This window comes from Dendrobates tinctorius, unplaced genomic scaffold (genome assembly GCF_039654945.1).
Source record: "Dendrobates tinctorius isolate UK_male_01 unplaced genomic scaffold, ASM3965494v1 ptg000094l, whole genome shotgun sequence".
Taxonomy (NCBI): domain Eukaryota; kingdom Metazoa; phylum Chordata; class Amphibia; order Anura; family Dendrobatidae; genus Dendrobates; species Dendrobates tinctorius.
In genome coordinates, this window is record NW_027361762.1 from 10,127,312 (window position 1) to 10,147,700 (window position 20,389).

Genomic DNA, 20,389 nt, shown 5'->3' on the forward strand with positions numbered 1-20,389 from the left:
TAGAGAGGAGTCCCCGAGAGAGGCTACAGCTGTCTGCTGTGCAAGTGAGGTTCTTGGGAACATCTGACAGGAGGAACTCTAGAGTAACTAAGTACTGGAGTGCTTCACACCACAAGGCGCTAGGAAGGAGACTGCACAGCCCGTTTGTGAGAGAGAATCCCTGAGTTGCTTCCAGGCTAGCCTGCTCCAATACCATCTGTAATCAGGACCCTGGACTGCAGTTATCAAGTAAAGGTACAGAAATTGCACCCCGTTGTGTCTTGTCTGCTTCCTACCCTTACGGCACTGCTACATCACCGTGCCAACCAGATCTACACTGCCCAGGGGTTGCAGCTTTGCCTGTGGGGAGCTGCACCGTCTATGCTGCAACACACCATCAGCCCCAGAGGATCTGCACGCAGCGTTGGCTTAACATCTTGCTTGCCAAACACCACAGGTGGCGTCACAAACTATTCCATTACATCAACTACATTTCCCCATAACTTGGGCGCCCAGGGCCAGGGACCGGTCACCGCTGCTGTGACACATTCCCCTGACACCGGCCCAGTACCGAGTACCCCACAGCCCTGGGAGGGCAACCCAGGGACACTTTGTGAGGAGGATGAGGAGGAGTCAATGGAGGAGGAAGACATCTCTCCAGAGGAGGGAGGTACACAATGCTCTAGTAGTCAGTCTGTAGAGCGCGGGTTGGGTGAAGCAGAGGACAGCGTTTCTTGGCCTGTTGGGAGTCTGCAGCACATGGTTGATTTCATGCTGCAGTGCCTGAGAAACGACCACCGCATCACCCACATTCTCAACACGGCTGATTATTGGGTGTACACCCTCCTAGATCCTCGCTACCGGGACAACTTACAAAGCCTCATAACACCGTTGAACCGGGAGCGTAAAATTCGGGAGTACCAAGACACACGGGTGCATTCCATCATGTTCTCCATTCCACCCGAGAGCAGTGCTGTTAGTGCTTTACAAAGCAGCTCTGTGCGTCGAGGCAGTGGAGGAAGCTCTGCACAAAGAGGGAGCAGAGGCAGCGCCTCAGCACAAGGCAAGACCAGTATGGCCCAAATGTGGCAAAGTTTTGTGTGCCCACCACAAATGTCTAAACCATCACAGATGGCTCCAGTCAGCAGGATGCAACGTTTCCTTCAGATGGTGACAGACTACATGTCTTGCCCTCTCAGTGTACTCCCAGACGGCTCTTCCAACTTCAAGTTTTGGGTCTGTGATAAAACACTCCGGGTTCGCCTTTGCTGGGGTCAAAGGTCACGTGCGTTCAGTATGAAACTCAGGCGCAGAGCTGGGATTCGGGTGTAACTGACCCTGAGTCAGGTTTATTAACGGTGAAAGCAATGAAAAAAGGAAATAAAACATAAAACAAATCCTTGCCTGTCCGGCACTAACTAAACAATGGACAACCTAACTACCAACTGGCGGGCTTCTCCCATCCAGCCAAACCACAGTTGCAGTGGGCACTGCTTCCACTCACGTGTGTCTCTCACACAGACAGGCTCTCTGTGTTCCCAGGCTGAGACACTCACACAACCACCTTGCATCCTTTTATATCCACCTCCCATTATCCATTAGTAAGCAGGTGCGATACTGACCAGACTAGGCCACATAGGAAAGGAATCTGGGCGAGATATACCTGCCCTCATCCACTATTCCCACATGATTCTCACATATCCCCCCCTTCTGCTCAGACCACTCCGGTCGAGCAATGACACCCGCCAAACAGTGCACTCGGGACAGGGCATCTGCATTTCCCATCTGTACCCCTGGGCGGTGCTCCACCGTAAAAGTGTAGGCCTGCAGGGCAAGGAACCACCGGGTCACCCGGCTATTCCATTCCTTGTTCAAGTGCATCCACTTGAGAGGGGCATGGTCAGTGATCAGCCTGAACTTTCGGCCCACCAGGTAATATTTGAGGGCCTCTAGAGCCCACTTAATGGCGAGGCACTCTTTTTCTACGACTGCATACCTTTGCTCGTGTTTATTCAGCTTCCTGCTGAGATAGAGGACTGGGTGTTCCACTCCGTCCCTCACTTGTGAGAGTACAGCCCCGATACCGGTATCAGAGGCATCCGTTTGTACCACAAACTCACTGCGGAAGTCCGGAGTCACCAGTACGGGCTGAGAGCAAAGTGCCCGTTTTAGGCTATGGAAGGCTTCTTCAGCCGCTAAACTCCATTTAATCATGACGGAGTCTTTCCGTTTCGTAAGATCCGTCAGGGGGTAGCGATGGCTGCAAAATTGGGTATGAACCGGCGATAATAACCGGCGATCCCCAGGAAGGCTTGCACCTGCTTCTTGTTGACAGGTTGTGGCCAGTCCTGAACCGCCTGAATCTTATCAACCTGGGGTTTAACAACACCCCTCCCAATTACATACCCCAAATACCGGGCTTCTTCTAGCCCGATGTGACATTTCTTGGGGTTCGCGGTTAGACCTGCCTCCCACAGGTCGTCAATCACAGCTTGTACTTTCTGGAGATGAGTCTCCCAGTCCAAGCTGTAAATGACAATGTCATCCAAATAGGCCGAAGCATACCGCCTATGTGGCCTCAAGACTCGATCCATCAGTCTCTGGAAGGTCGCCGGTGCCCCGTGCAGTCCAAACAGCATATACACATACTGAAATAAACCTTCCGGCGTAGCAAATGCCGTCTTTTCTCTGGCAGCCTCAGCCAGAGGGATCTGCCAATACCCCTTTGTTAGATCTAGCATCGTAATATACCGGGCTTTTCCTAACCGATCTATTAACTCGTCGACCCGGGGCATAGGATAGGCATCAAATTTTGAGACCGCATTCAGTTTCCTGAAGTCATTGCAGAACCGGATGGTGCCGTCCGGTTTAGGAATTAGCACAATCGGGCTGGACCACGCACTGTGCGATTCCTCAATGACTCCTAACTCTAACATTGCCTTCACTTCTCGGGAAACGGCTTCACGGCGCGCTTCCGGGATTCGGTAGGGCTTTACGTGAACTGTGACACCAGGTTCCGTTACGATGTCATGTTTCATTAGCATAGTCTGCCCGGGTTTTTCTGAGAAAAACTTTTGGTTGTGAAGTAGAAACTGCCTGACCTCAGTCTTTTGCCGCTCCGAGAGAGTCTCTGCAACCCGTACCTCCGGTACGGTATGCGAGCAGACAGGACGGGCCAGCTCCGCTGACAAGGCAGACCGATCCTTCCAGGGCTTTATCAGATTTACATGATAAATCTGTTCAGGTTTCCGTTTACCTGCCTGGTATACTTTGTAGTTTACTTCACCAACTCTTTCCTTGATCTCAAAGGGGCCCTGCCACTTTGCCAGGAACTTACTGTCCACCGTGGGGACCAGGATCAACACCCTATCTCCGGGTGCAAACGTACAGATCTTGGCGCCCCTATCATAGATTCTTTTTTGGGCTCCTTGAGCCTGTATCATGTGTTCTTTGATGATAGGCATAACAGTCGCAATACAGTCCTGCATTTGTGTGACGTGATCTATCACTGTTTTAAATGGAGTGACCTGACCCTCCCAGGATTCTTTTGCAACGTCTAACAGTCCGCGAGGACGTCGAGCGTACAATAACTCGAAAGGCGAGAATCCCGTGGAAGACTGGGGTACTTCCCTGATGGCAAAAAGCAAATACGGAAGTAAATAGTCCCAGTTCTTCCCATCCTTGTCTATCACCTTTCTCAGCATCTGCTTCAGAGTTTTATTGAACCGTTCGACCAACCCGTCTGTTTGAGGGTGATACACGGATGTGCGTAATGGTTTGATTTGTAACAATCGGCAGAGCTCCTTCATTATCCTGGACATAAAGGGGGTCCCCTGGTCGGTGAGTATCTGTTTTGGTATACCGACCCGACTAAACACATGCACCACTTCCTTGGCAATCGTCTTGGTGGCCGTGTTACGCAAAGGGATGGCCTCCGGGTAACGAGTGGCATAATCCAAGATGACCAGGATATGTTGGTGTCCACGTGCAGACCGTGGAAGGGGCCCAACTAAATCCATCCCAATCCTCTCAAACGGGACTTCAATAATAGGTAGGGGTACCAAAGGGCTACAGAAACGGGGCTTAGGTGCAGAGGCTTGGCAGTCAGGACAAGACTCACAATATACTCGAATATCGTGATGCATGCCTGGCCAAACAAAACAGTGTAATATCCTTTCGGTGGTTTTCTGGACTCCCAGGTGACCTCCCATCACATGTCCGTGGGCCAGGTCCAGCACCTGCCGCCGGTAGGGTTTTGGCACGACTAATAGTTGCACCGTATCTTCCCCCTTTTTCTCTATCTGATAGAGTAAATCATTCTCCAGAATCATGTAAGGATATGCCAGCCTAGAGCCAGGTTCAACGGGTACCCCATTTATCACTTTTACATTTGTCCTAGCCTGAGAAAGGGTAGGATCCTTTATTTGCTCGCTTTGGAAGTCATCTTTCTGAACTTCCAAATCCGGCAAACGGGGAGGTGGACGGCTGTCGGCCTCCTCCTCTTCCCCGGTCTCCTCCGTATCACCCGCCATGACTGAAAACGGGAACTGTAGGTCATTTCCAGCAGACTCTTCCCCCGAGTCTTCCGGGGAGACCTCTTCCAGGGGTTCGGGACCCACACGCGCCCTGGGAGAAGAATCATGTACACTATTACCCGAGGGCATCAACTGATTCTCCCACAATTGCCAGAAGTGGGGAAAATCCCGGCCCAGGATAACATCATGCAATAACGCCGGGACGAGTCCCAGTTTATGTTGCACAGACCCATAGGAAGTAGTAATGCATATGACCGCGGTGAGGTACGAACAGGTGTCTCCATGCACACACGTTACAGAAAATTTGTCTAATGGTCCAGTCGGGGCTGACACCAGACTGGCCGTCACCAGAGTCACCACACTTCCCAAGTCTAACAATGCCACCACATTTTTTCCATCAACAGTTAAATCACACAAGTGTTTTTCCACTGCCTTTTGACCAGCATTCACACTCACTACCCGTGCAACCATAGACATGCGTTTTTTAGAGTCTGTGACGTCGCACTGCATGGGTTCAGTAGTGAGCGGACAGTTCGCAGCAATATGTCCCATCTCTTGGCAGCGGAAACACCTAACGGGCCCCTTGCTTAGACCATAGTTCGTTACTCTCGGCCTCGCAGTGCGGGCAGTCCCGTTTTCCTCCCCCACTGTCTTAGGGATTTTTCCATCTCCCCTATTCCCTGGAACAGTCTTACCGGTTCCACGTGGAGATGATGAAGAACGAGGTGGGGTAGCGTTGTCTCGGAGTCCTTCCACCACGGAGTAACGTTCAACCAGATCCACCAGTTGATCTGCCGTCGTAGGATTTCCATGGCTTACCCACTTCCTCAGGGCTGGCGGTAGAGCTCTCAGGTACTTGTCCAGGATGACTCTCTGGATTATCTCTGGCGCTGTCAACACCTCGGGTTGTAGCCACTTCTTCGTCACGTGGATCAGGTCGAACATCTGTGACCGCGGTGGTTTATCCGGCTGATAAGTCCATTGATGCACTCTCTGTGCACGGACAGCGGTCATCACTCCCAGCCGGGCTAAGATCTCGGCTTTCAATTTGTCAAAGTCCTGCGCGGCTTCAGGCTCTAAGTCATAATAAGCCTTTTGGGCCTCTCCAGAAAGAAACGGGGCAATCAGGCCGGCCCATCGTGCCTTCGGCCATTTTTCTCGCACCGCCGTCCGTTCAAACGTGGTCAGGTATGCCTCGACGTCATCTTCGGTCGTCATCTTCTGCCAGTACCGACTCACGTGAATCACTCTCGACTCGGCTTCCAGGTTAACCTCATGTAGGCTTGCCAGGCGCTGCGCCACCTGCTGGAGAAGCGAACGATCGGTAGCTGTCATGTCCACCAACTCCTTCAGCTGGGCCATCATCACCCGATTAGCTTCTTGCTGGACAGCGGTGGACTGTACTAGCGCTTTCACCACGTCCTCCATGCTCATGCTTGCAACGTGATGCCCGCGTTCTCCACCACAATGTGATAAAACACTCCGGGTTCGCCTTTGCTGGGGTCAAAGGTCACGTGCGTTCAGTATGAAACTCAGGCGCAGAGCTGGGATTCGGGTGTAACTGACCCTGAGTCAGGTTTATTAACGGTGAAAGCAATGCAAAAAGGAAATAAAACATAAAACAAATCCTTGCCTGTCCGGCACTAACTAAACAATGGACAACCTAACTGCCAACTGGCGGGCTTCTCCCGTCCAGCCAAACCACAGTTGCAGTGGGCACTGCTTCCACTCACGTGTGTCTCTCACACAGACAGGCTCTCTGTGTTCCCAGGCTGAGACACTCACACAACCACCTTGCATCCTTTTATATCCACCTCCCATTATCCATTAGTAAGCAGGTGCGATACTGACCAGACTAGGCCACATAGGAAAGGAATCTGGGCGAGATATACCTGCCCTCATCCACTATTCCCACATGATTCTCACAGGTTTCTAAGCTGGATACATGGCCAGAGCTTTGCCAGTATGCATTGGAGGTGCTGGCTTGCCCTGCTGCTAGTGTATTATCGGAACGCGTCTTTAGTGCCGCAGGTGGTGTACTAACAGACCGTCGCACGCGACTATCCTCCGATAACGTTGACCGGCTTACTTTTCTGAAAATAAACAAGGCCTGGATCTCGCCGGAATTTGCCAGTCCTCTTCCCGATTAAATAATTGGTTGGCAACAGTATCCAGGTCTCCTGTTGTGTTTATGTTACTACCACCTGAACTGTAATCCCTAGGCTCCAACACCGCCAGTTGCTGCTCAGAAGTGCCGTCTGCACAGAGAAAAACACTAGCTTCTGTGTTAGTGGGGTTCAGTAATGCCAGCTGCTCCCCTGCTGTGTGTCTGGCAATATCTCCTGCTCCCTTCACATTCATCCCAACATCAGATATTAAACTTGCTCTAATCAGGCCTTAGCCTACTCCATGATTGACCCTGGGCTCCAACACCGCCAGTTGTTGCTCAGAAGTGCCGTTTGCACAGAGAAAAACACTAGCTCCTGTGTTAGTGGGGTTCGGTAACATCAGCTGCTCCCCTGCTGTGTGTCCGGCAATATCTCCTGCTCCCTCCACATTCACACTACAACTGATTTTAAACTTGCTCCAATTAGGCCTCAGCCTACTCTGTGATAGATCCTGGGCTCCAACACTGCCAGTTGTTGCTCAGAAGTGCCGTCTGCACAGAGAAAAACACTAGCTCCTGTGTTAGTGGGGTTCAGTAACGTCAGCTGCTCCCCCGCTGTGTGTCCGGCAATATCTCCTGCTCCCTCCACATTCACACTACAACTGATTTTAAACTTGCTCCAATTAGGCCTCAGCCTACTCCATGATTGACCCTGGGCTCCAACACCGCCAGTTGCTGCTCAGAAGTGCCATCTGCACAGAAAAAAACACTAGTTCCTGTGTTAGTGGGGTTCAGTAACGTCAGCTGCTCCCCTGCTGTGTGTCCGGCAATATCTCCTGCTCCCTCCAAATTCATCCCAACATTAGATATTAAACTTGCTCCAATTAGGCCTTAGCCTACTCCATGAATGACCCTTGGGTCCAACACTGCCAGTTGCTGCTCATAAGTGCCGTCTGCACAGTCAACACATGCTCCAGTGTTAGTGGGGTTCAGTAACATCAGCTGCTCCCCTGCTGTGTGTCCGGCAATATCTCCTGCTCCCTCCACATTCACACTACAACTGATTTTAAACTTGCTCCAATTAGGCCTCAGCCTACTCTGTGATTGATCCTGGGCTCCAACACTGCCAGTTGTTGCTCAGAAGTGCCGTCTGCACAGAGAAAAACACTAGCTCCTGTGTTAGTGGGGTTCAGTAACGTCAGCTGCTCCCCCGCTGTGTGTCCGGCAATATCTCCTGCTCCCTCCACATTCACACTAGAACTGATTTTAAACTTGCTCCAATTAGGCCTCAGCCTACTCCATGATTGACCCTGGGCTCCAACAACACCAATTGCTGCTCAGAAGTGCCATCTGCACAGAGAAAAACACTAGCTCCTGTGTTAGTGGGGTTCAGTAACGTCAGCTGCTCCCCTGCTGTGTGTCCGGCAATATCTCCTGCTCCCTCCACATTCACACTACAACTGATTTTAAACTTGCCCCAATTAGGCCTCAGCCTACTCCATGATTGACCCGGGGCTTCAACACCGCCTGTTGTTGCTCAGAATTGCCACCTGCACAGAGAAAAACACTAGCTCCTGTGTTAGTGGGGTTCAGTAATGTCAGCTGCTCCCCTGCTGTGTGTCCGGCAATATCTCCAGCTCCATCCACATTCACACTACAACTGATTTTAAACTTGCTCCAATTAGGCCTCAGCCTACTCCATGATTGACCCTGGGCTCCAACACCGCCAGTTGCTGCTCAGAAGTGCCACCTGCACAGAGAAAAACACTAGCTCCTGTGTTAGTGGGGTTCAGTAACGTCAGCTGCTCCCCTGCTGTTTGTCCGGCAATATCTCCTGCTCCCTCCAAATTCATCCCAACATTAGATATTAAACTTGCTCCAATTAGGCCTTAGCCTACTCCATGAATGACCCTTGGGTCCAACACTGCCAGTTGCTGCTCATAAGTGCCGTCTGCACAGTCAACACATGCTCCAGTGTTAGTGGGGTTCAGTAACGTCAGCTGATCCCCTACTGTGTGTTCGGCAATTTCGCCTGCTCTCTCCACATTCACACTTCTCCAGATTTTAAACTTTCTCCAATTAGGCCTCTGGCTACACTCTGTTTCTACTGTAACCCCTGGGCTCCAACACCGTCAGCTGGTTCTCGGCAGTGTCTTTGGCACGGGTACTCCCTCCTGCCCAGCCTGGTTCCAGCACGCCAGCTGTTTCCGGGTAGTGTCAACGTCACTTTGGCACCAATACAATGTCCTGTCGTGTTGCGGTCAGGTTAGCTGACTGTATGGTGCCTGCAGTTTAGGTGTTTCCTATGTGGGCTGCGGGATCTGGCAATAAAGGCTGGTTCCATATTGCCAATAGGTCAAGCACCACCTGTAGGCCTGGGTTTCGGTAACTGTGGCCGGCTCGCGGCCTTGCAACTTTGTTTTTCAGGTGTACCTTCTGCTGCCCCTCCGGGTTCCAGTACCATCAGCTGGTCCTCGGTAGTGCCATTGGCTCTTGTTCCTTCTGCTGCCCCTCCGCGTTCCAGCACCATCAGCTGGTCCTCAGTAGTTCCATTGGCTCTTGTAGCTTCTGCTACCCATCCGGGTTCCAGCACCATCAGCTGGTTCTCGGCAGTGTCTTTGGCTCAGGTACTCCCTCCTACCCAGCCTGGTTCCAGCATGCCAGCTGTTTCCGGGTAGTGTCAACATCACTTTGCCAGCAATACGTTGTCCTGTCATGTTGCGGTCGGGTTAGCCGATTCTATGGTGCCTGCAGTTTAGGTGCTTCCTATGTGGGCTGCGGGATCTGGCAATAAAGGCTGGTTCCATAGTGCCAATAGGACAAGCACCCCCTGTAGGACTCTGGGTTTCGGTAACTGCGGCCAGCTCGTGGCCTTGCAACTTTGTTTTTCATGGGTACCTTCTGCTACCCATCCGGGTTCCAGTACCGTCAGCTAGTTTTTGGCAGTGCCTTTGGCTTAGGTGCCTCCTTCTCGGTATCCGAGTGCCAGCAACGTCTGCTGGTCCTTGGTAATGCTTTTTGGCACAGATACCTCCTGCTTAGTAACCGGGTTCCAGTACCATCAGCTGGTCCTCGGTAGTGCCATTGGCTCTTGTTCCTTCTGCTGCTCCTCCGGGTTCCAGCACTGTCAGCTGGTCCTCGGTAGTTCCATTAGCTCTTGTAGCTTCTGCTACCCATCCGGGTTCCAGTACCATCAGCTGGTCGTCGGTAGTGCCATTGGCTCTTGTTCCTTCTGCTACCCATATGGGTTCCAGTACCGTCAGCTGGTTCTCCGCAGTTCCTCAGCCTTCTTGTACCTTCTGCTACATTTCCAAGTTCAAGCTTTTTGAAATGGTTTTTGGTAATCACTCTGGATCTCCCTGACGACGACCCTGAAGACCACCCCGAAGAAGACGATGACCCCAAAGACGACGACCCTGAAGACGACGACCCTGAAGACAACCCCAAAGAAGACCAAAAAGATGACCCTTAAGAAGATGACCAAGAGGACAAAGAACATGAAGACAACCACCAAGATGCAGAACAGCAAGAGACAGAAGACCAAGAAGCAGAAGAGCAAAAAGCTGAAGAACAAAAAGCAGAAGAACATTAAGCATAAGACTAAAAATCAGAGCAAAAGAAATTATCTAAATTATAAGCAGAAGAAGACTAAGCAGTGTATGGGGGTGAGTCCGTTCCTCCTCGTGGTGCCCTAGGAAAATGCCTGCTGCTGTAGGCCAAATTGAAAGCGGACAAATCCTGTTGTAAGTCTTTTGTGACAGGCAGAACGGAAGGTCTAATCTTCAAACTTTTATAGATAACAACTACAGGAATGCCTGTCACAAATAAGAAGATTTCATTGTAGAGAAAGAGACCTGGGACCTGTTGAAGCGTATTGAGCGCGAAACGGCTGTTGTCCGTCTTCCAGCACATTGCTCCCGTGCCTATGCCGATGCCTTATGTATGTGAAATAAAGTGATTTGATTCACATGAACGGTGAGTGCCATCCTGCTTTTTCTCTTTCTCTTCAATGAAATGTTCTGTTTTTTCAACATGGGACTGAGCACCCGTTCCAAGTGGGATTAAGGTTTTTTTTTAATGTGCAGACATTCAGGGTATTTTTTCACACAACGGTGCCGGATATATATTTTCTCAAATAAGAATATGATGAAGAAGAAGAATAGGAAGAAGATGAAGAAGTAGAATATGAAGAAGAAGTCGTAACCTCCTACTCTACTCCAAACATGCCCTCTATAGAACAGACTGTGTGATGGCCAATGATGGGGGTCTGCAGCTTCTAAGAAGAATATGAAAAAGGTTAACATAGTCAATATCTTTGTAACTCCGAACATCTTAAAAAAAATTATTCCTGCTATTCCATTTGATTGGGCAAAACCTCTATGCCTTTAATGTCTCCTCCACCTCCCTCAATACATTCTACATTATTCTTAGTTGTTTTTCTTCATGTAGAACTAACCTACAAGGAAAGAAAGGGTTTAAAGGGGTTTCACATAATCTCAGTACATATCTGGGCTGCAAAATTATGACAATAAGTATTTTACTTTCTGTCACTAGTTTGCACGGTTTTCTAGATATTCTGAACAGAACGTCCAAGGGGGGGTGTTATGGCATTGAAATGAGAACTAGTCGTAACCTCCTACTCTACTCCAAACATGCCCTCTATAGAACAGACTGTGTGATGGCCAGTGATGGGGGTCTGCAGCTTCTAATCTGCACAGGGGATGGCAGTCACTGATGTAATCTGTTCTCTGACAAAGCCTCTGCTGTGTGAATGAGACAGCTCTGTGTCACCGATGATTCCACACAGCAGCAGATTTGGTGCAGTGTATGTTTGAGCACTGTGTCTCTAATGACACAAATACTGATGGGAGCAGCCTGTCCAATCAGCAGCTGTAACAGTGTGAAGTGTTGGGGGGTGTATGTATGTATGTATTGTGCTGCTTTCACAAATACAGGATCACTGCTGTGTAGACTTGAGCGAAACAGGTCGAAAAATTTCAAAAGTCGCCGACTTTTGTCAAAGTCGGGTTTCATGAAACGAAACCCGACCCTAGGATGAGGTCGGCCACGAGGTCGGCGACTTACACGCCAAAGTCGCGTTTCAAAAGTTTGTTTTGCGCTCTTTTACAGCCAATCAGGATCCACGGACACTGTGGGCAACGTGATGACATAGGCAGGGGTCACCACCATCTTTCAGAAGGGCATGCAAGTGATTGGCTTGCTTTGGTGGGCGTCACAGGGGGTATAAAAGGGCGTGCATGCCGACCGCCATCTTACTTCTGCCGATCTCAGTATAGGGAGAGGTTGCTGCTGATTCTGTAGGGAGAGCATTAGGCAGGGAAGAAGACAAATAAAACTGTTTCTGCTGCTAGCGATTTGGCCTGCACAACACACAAGTCACTGTGTGTGCAGTGCAAGGGGAGGCTATATTGTGGTGTATCAGTGGTGTTGGTTGTTGGGCTGCCTTTTAAGGCTCCCTGACAGGCTGGCATTGCTGTTTACCCACTGCTCCGCAAACTGCTTTTTTAAAAGCAATCCCAATTTTTTTTTTTTGTCCTGCTGAGAAGAAAAAAAAACTGCTTCTGCTGCTAGCAATTTGGCCTGCACAACACACAAGTCACTGTGTGTGCAGTGCAAGGGGAGGCTATATTGTGGTGTATCAGTGGTGTTGGTTGTTGGGCTGCCTTTTAAGGCTTCCTGACAGGCTGGCATTGCTGTTTACCCACTTCTCCGCAAACTGCTTTTTTAAAAGCAATCCAATCTCCCTTATCCTGTAGTCACTTTGGTCACAGCTGTGCCATCGAGCCTGTTACATAGCGCTCAGATATTCATTGGGCCTCACACAATCCAAAAGTGTCCAGTGTCCAAAAGTGTGTGCAGAGATTCAAAATCTCCCTTATCCTCTCGTCACTTTGGTCACAGCTGTGCCATCTAGCCTGTCACATAGCGCTCAGATATTCATTGGGCCTCACACAATCCACAAGTGTCCAGTGTCCAAAAGTGTGTGCAGAGATTCAAAATCTCCCTTATCCTCTCGTCACTTTGGTCACAGCTGTGCCATCGAGCCTGTCACATAGCGCTCAGATATTCATTGGGCCTCACACAATCCAAAAAGTGTCCAGTGTCCAAAAGTGTGTGCAGAGATTCAAAATCTCCCTTATCCTCTCGTCACTTTGGTCACAGCTGTGCCATCGAGCCTGTCACATAGCGCTCAGATATTCATTGGGCCTCACACAATCCACAAGTGTCCAGTGTCCAAAAGTGTGTGCAGAGATTCAAAATCTCCCTTATCCTCTCGTCACTTTGGTCACAGCTGTGCCATTAAGCCTGTCACATAGCGCTCAGATATTCATTGGGCCTCACACAATCCACAAGTGTCCAGTGTCCAAAAGTGTGCGCAGAGATTCAAAATCTCCCTTATCCTCTCGTCACTTTGGTCACAGCTGTGCCATCGAGCCTGTCACATAGCGCTCAGATATTCATTGGGCCTCACACAATCCACAAGTGTCCAGTGTCCAAAAGTGTGTGCAGAGATTCAAAATCTCCCTTATCCTCTCGTCATTTTGGTCACAGCTGTGCCATCGAGCCTGTCACATAGCGCTCAGATATTTATTGGGCCTCACACAATCCAAAAGTGTCCAGTGTCCAAAAGTGTGTGCAGAGATTCAAAATCTCCCTTATCCTCTCGTCACTTTGGTCACAGCTGTGCCATCGAGCCTGTCACATAGCGCTCAGATATTCATTGGGCCTCACACAATCCACAAGTGTCCAGTGTCCAAAAGTGTGTGCAGAGATTCAAAATCTCCCTTATCCTCTCGTCACTTTGGTCACAGCTGTGCCATCGAGCCTGTCACATAGCGCTCAGATATTCATTGGGCCTCACACAATCCAAAAGTGTCCAGTGTCCAAAAGTGTGTGCAGAGATTCAAAATCTCCCTTATCCTCTCGTCACTTTGGTCACAGCTGTGCCATCGAGCCTGTCACATAGCGCTCAGATATTCATTGGGCCTCACACAATCCACAAGTGTCCAGTGTCCAAAAGTGTGTGCAGAGATTCAAAATCTCCCTTATCCTCTCGTCACTTTGGTCACAGCTGTGCCATCGAGCCTGTCACATAGCGCTCAGATATTCATTGGGCCTCACACAATCCACAAGTGTCCAGTGTCCAAAAGTGTGCGCAGAGATTCAAAATCTCCCTTATCCTCTCGTCACTTTGGTCACAGCTGTGCCATCGAGCCTGTCACATAGCGCTCAGATATTCATTGGGCCTCACACAATCCACAAGTGTCCAGTGTCCAAAAGTGTGTGCAGAGATTCAAAATCTCCCTTATCCTCTCGTCACTTTGGTCACAGCTGTGCCATCGAGCCTATCACATAGCGCTCAGATATTCATTGGGCCTCACACAATCCAAAAGTGTCCAGTGTTCAAAAGTGTGCACAGAGATTCAAAATCTCCCTTATCCTCTCGTCACTTTGGTCACAGCTGTGCCATCGAGTCTGTCACATAGCGCTCAGATATTAATTGGGCCTCACACAATCCACAAGTGTCCAGTGTCCAAAAGTGTGTGCAGAGATTCAAAATCTCCCTTATCCTCTCGTCACTTTGGTCACAGCTGTGCCATCGAGCCTGTCACATAGCGCTCAGATATTCATTGGGCCTCACACAATCCAAAAGTGTCCAGTGTCCAAAAGTGTGTGCAGAGATTCAAAATCTCCCTTATCCTCTCGTCACTTTGGTCACAGCTGTGCCATCGAGCCTGTCACATAGCGCTCAGATATTCATTGGGCCTCACACAATCCACAATTGTCCAGTGTCCAAAAGTGTGTGCAGAGATTCAAAATCTCCCTTATCCTCTCGTCACTTTGGTCACAGCTGTGCCATTGAGCCTGTCACATAGCGCTCAGATATTCATTGGGCCTCACACAATCCACAAGTGTCCAGTGTCCAAAAGTGTGTGCAGAGATTCAAAATCTCCCTTATCCTCTCGTCACTTTGGTCACAGCTGTGCCATCGAGCCTGTCACATAGCGCTCAGATATTCATTGGGCCTCACACAATCCAAAAGTGTCCAGTGTCCACAAGTGTCTGCAGAAATTCAAAATCTCCCCTGTCCTATATACACCTTTTACCTTGTTTTACATTACTATATAGTTTGTTGGATTTTGTCTACATTTCTACCAAAAATGAGGAAGGCTGGTGGAAGAGGCCGTGGAATTGGGCGGGGGTTGGCAGCTGGTAATGATGGTGTTGGTGGTGGATCTGATGGTAGTGGCAAGAGCAAAATAGGACCGAATGCAGGAGGTGTTGAGCCTGCATCATCGTCTGGCTATATAAGGCCTCGAACGCTTAGTTTTCTAGGAGTTGGCAAACCGCTTTTAAAGCCAGAGCATCAGGAAAAAGTTTTGTCTTACATTGCTGACTCAGCCTCCAGCTCTATCGCCTCCTCTTCTTCAGTTGTAAAAAGTAAAAGCACTGAGTCGTCATTGGAGGCTCATGTTCATGAACCACACCTTTCCTTGTGTCCTTCACCCTAACCAAGATTGAAGGATGACGCAGGACATACTACTGATTACTCCATGGAGCTGTTTTCACATACCATGCCTGGATTATCAAATCAAATGGTGAATTACCCAGGCCAAGATGAATCTGACATGGAGTGCACTGATGCACAGCCGCTGATGGATGATTCTGCTGGTACATTCACTCAGAGCACTACATTGTCCTCGCAGTGTACAGAGCCAGATTCTGACCCTGATGAGACTCAGGTGCCCCTTCCCGCACACTATACCACCATACACGGTGACACAGAGGAAGGTGCACATGACATAGAAGAGGAGGTGATGGATGACCCAGTTGTTGACCCAGATTGGCATCCATTGGGGGAAGAGGGTGCTGCTTCCAATAGCTCAGATGAGGAGCATCCACAGCAGACATCGACATCGCAACAGCTGTTATCTGGCAGGCCCGTAGCACTCCAAAGACAGGTTCCAAACATCAAAAGAGTTGCTGGACAGCTTGTCCAGAGGGTCAAAAGATCACAGCGTGCTAGGCCGCAAAATGTCTGCCAAAGTAGGAAGAGTGCAGTGTGGCACTTTTTTGAACAAAATCCTCATGATCAGGCCAAGGTTATCTCTAAGAAGTGCGCAAAGACCTTTAGCCGAGGGAAAAATCTGAAAAATTTGAATACCAGTTGCATGCTTAGACATTTAACCAGCATGCACTTGCAAGCGTGGACACAACACCAAACCTCAAGAGCCACATGTGCAACTGATCACAACGAAGGTAGTCAACAACGCTACATTGTTTCCCCCACTGTAAGCCCACCGGTTAGCACAGCAGCAAATGTTGAGGTGTCATTGCAAGGCCACAGCAGTCAGGGAATCCCACTGTTATATCAACGAAAGACTGATTCTAGGCCATCAGAAAGAACACCAACTCCATCACCATCATCAACCCTCTCTCAGTCCGCCCTGTCCACCGCTACTTCCACCATATGCAGCTCTCAAGTCCAGCTCACCCTCCCAGACACTATGAGTAGGTCAAGAAAGTACTCAGTCTCTCATCCGCGTACACTGGGTTTGAACGCCCACATTGCCAAACTAATCTCGTTTGAGATGATGCCCTTTCGGTTGGTGGAAAGCACAGCTTTCCGCGAACTCATGGCCTATGCAGTACCACGCTATGACCTACCCAGTCGCCACTTCTTCTCTCGCAAAGCCATCCCAGCCCTCCACCATCATGTGAAAGACCGCATTGTCCATGCACTCAAGCAGTCAGTGAGCGGAAAGGTGCACCTCACAACTGATGCATGGTCCAGTCGGCATGGCCAGGGCCGTTACGTGTCCATCACTGCGCACTGGGTTAATGTGGTGGATGCAGGGTCCACAGGGGACAGCGGTGGTGGGACAGTGCTGCCTAGCCCACGGCATAGGAAACAGTTGGCTGTAGGCGTTCGACCCTCCTCCTCCTCCTCCTCCTCCAGAAGCGAAAGCTCGTCCACAGAGCGCAGTCGTACGAGCACTCCATCTGCAGCTGCCACTGTTGCACACGATGTGTCCCCCTATCGAGCAGCTAGTGGAAAGTGTCAGCAGGCTGTGTTGCAGATGATGTGTTTGGGCAACAGACACACCGCCGAGGTGCTGGCCGAGTACTTTCAGCGACAAACTGAGTCATGGCTGGGCAGTGTACATCTTGAGGCAGGCAAGGTAGTTAGTGATAACGGCCGTAATTTTGTGGCAGCCATAGCCCTTTCAAAACTCAGCCACATACCTTGCTTGGCTCACACCTTGAACCTGGTGGTGCAGTGCTTCCTCAAAAATTATCCGGAGTTAACAGCCCTGCTCCAGAAGGTGCGAAGACTGTGCGCGCACATCCGCCGGTCGCCTGTACACTCCGTTCGTATGCAGAAGCTGCAGCGATTGCTCCACCTTCCCAACCACCGCCTCATTATCGACATTGCAACAAGGTGGAACTCCACCCTGCACATGGTGGAGCGGCTGTGCGAGCAGAGGCAGGCCATAATGCATTTGTGGGAGGATACACGGCCAGGCACTTTGAGAGCAGACATGGAGTTGACAGGTGTGCAGTGGTCGAAGCTGAAAGACCTCTGTAAAGTCCTTCAGTGTTTTGAGGAATGCACACGGCTGGTAAGCGCAGACGACGCCATCCTAAGCCTGAGCATCCCACTTATGCGTCTGCTCATGCAAACTTTGACGCACCTTAAGGAGCAGGCGTCTGCAGCCAATGTTGATGAGGAGGAAGAGGAGGAGGGAATCCTTGATGACATTCAGCCATTGTCTGCTCAGGGACCTCTCCTGGACAAGGTGGAAGAAGAAGAGGAGGAGGAGGATGATGATGGGGATGATTACTTAGGGGAGGAGGATGCATCTCGTGGGGCAAGTGAAAATGTTGGCGTGGCAAGGTCTGGTACAGGGTTTGTGCGTGACTGGAGGGATGTGGATTTGCCAGAAAGTGCTCCTCCACCCAGCACTCGCAGTGCATCATTGACACCGGGAACATTGGCCCACATGTCAGATTATGCCTTGCAGATCCTAAAAAGGGACCCACGCATTGCCAAAATGATGAGCGATGATGACTACTGGTTGGCCAGCATCCTGGATCCACGCTATAAAGGCAAATTACAAAACATCATGCCACAGGAGAACCTTGACCTAATATTGGCTAATAAACAAGCAACTCTGGTAAATCGGTTGCTTGAGGCATTCCCAGCACACAGCAGCGGTGATGGTTCTCACACGAGCCGTACGGGCCAGGGGCAGCTTGGCAGAGGTGTTCGTGGTGCACACAGCAGAAGTGGCGTTGGAGACAGGGGTTTCATGACAATGTTGTGGACTGATTTTTCAAATACCGCTCACACAACTGGTAATACTGCATCGATGGAAAGTGACAGGAGACAGCAGTTGTCAACTATGGTTACAAACTACTTTTCCTCCCATATCGATGTTCTCCCACACAGGTCATTCCCCTTTGACTATTGGGCCGCTAAACTGGACACCTGGCCTGAATTGGCCCAATATGCCTTACAGGAGCTCGCTTGCCCAGCTGCAAGTGTGCTATCGGAAAGAGTCTTCAGTGCAGCTGGATCAATCCTGACAGAAAAAAGGACACGTCTGTCAACCCAAAATGTGGATGATCTAACCTTCATTAAAATGAACCATGCATGGGTTTCCAAGGATTTTGTCCCACCTTCCCCTGATGACACATAGGGTGACAGAAAAATGGCTTGCTTTGGTCCACCTCTTCCTGGGACTTCACCTATTTCGCCTTTTGCATCAGCTGAATGTCCAACATCAACATATGCCACTTTCTAAAACTCCCTAACTGTGCTGCCTCCCACCCCATGGCCGGGGTCACCACCTAGCGCACGACACCGTGCGAGTGCCGTTGCCCTGGACAGGTGGGTAGGCCAAAACTTGGGCGCGGGCACTGGCACAGGGTCCCTCATAGTGCAATCAAGTGTCTCTGACGGTGGTGCACACCCGCCGTCAGACACACCGCTTTACTATGAGTGGCCCAGTGCCAGTACCGACGCCCACGAGTGGGCCCCCCTTGCTTGGGCAGGGTCCCAGCATTTGCAATCTTTACCTCTCCCTGCTCCTCCGCTGTGTAATCTGGGCCGTCAAATCCATACTGTGCCTGACACCGTCTGAGCCTGCCTCCTGAGACATATATTTTGAATGTGTACGCTATCCATACATGTTATCTGGGGATACGGTACCCTTTCTAACCTTTGTGCAATCACCTGCAATCCATACTGGGCCTGACACCGTCTGAGCCTGCCTCCTGAGACATATATTTTGAATGTGTACGCCATCCATACATGTTATCTGGGGATACGGTACCATTTCTAACCTTTGTGCAATCACGTGCAATCCATACTGGGCCTAACACCATCTGAGCCTGCCTCCTGAGACATATATTTTGAATGTGTACGCTATCCATACATGTTATCCGGGGAAACGGTACCCTTTCTAACCTTTGTGCAATCACGTGCAATCCATACTGGGCCTAACACCGTCTGAGCCTGCCTCCTGAGACATTATTTTGAATGTGTACGCTATCCATACATGTTATCCGGGGATACGGTACCCTTTCTAACCTTTGTGCAATCACGTGCAATCCATACTGGGCCTGACACCGTCTGAGCCTGCCTCCTGAGACATATATTTTGAATGTCTACGCTATCCATACATGTTATCCGGGGATACGGTACCCTTTCTAACCTTTGTGCAATCACGTGCAATCCATAATGGGCCTGACACCGTCTGAGCCTGCCTCCTGAGACATATATTTTGAATGTGTACGCTATCCATACATGTTATCTGGGGATACGGTACCCTTTCTAACCTTTGTGCAATCACGTGCAATCCATACTGGGCCTAACACCGTCTGAGCCTGCCTCCTGAGACATATATTTTGAATGTGTACGCTATCCATACATGTTATCTGGGGATACGGTACCCTTTCTAACCTTTGTGCAATCACGTGCAATCCATACTGGGCCTAACACCGTCTGAGCCTGCCTCCTGAGACATATATTTTGAATGTGTACGCTATCCATACATGTTATCCGGGGATACGGTACTCTTTCTAACCTTTGTGCAATCACGTGCAATCCATACTGGGCCTGACACCGTCTGAGCCTGCCTCCTGAGACATATATTTTGAATGTGTACGCTATCCATACATGTTATCTGGGGATACGGTACCCTTTCTAACCTTTGTGCAATCACGTGCAATCCATACTGGGCTTGACACCGTCTGAGCCTGCCTCCTGAGACATATATTTTGAATGTGTACGCTATCCATACATGTTATCTGGGGATACGGTACCCTTTCTAACCTTTGTGCAATCACGTGCAATCCATACTGGGCCTGACACCGTCTGAGCCTGCCTCCTGAGACATATATTTTGAATGTGTACGCTATCCATACATGTTATCTGGGGATACGGTACCCTTTCTCACCTTTGTGCAATCACGTGTAATCCATACTGGGCGTGAGAACGACTGGCGAGCTGTTAAGCAAGCTACAGCACCTGTGGTTTGCACACGTAAGTTTTTAATTTTTTCAGGAATGACGGTTAGGCCTAATTCCGGAACTGCGGCTGACCTGCACTTACTGGGAAATCATCGTTCGCGGGTAATAATTGTAATCAGTGATCCCCATCACTAACGTTGTTCAGCGGGTTATCTGCACCCGTAAGCGACAAACGCTGGCCTTTTCAGTGTAGCGCACATGCAGCCAC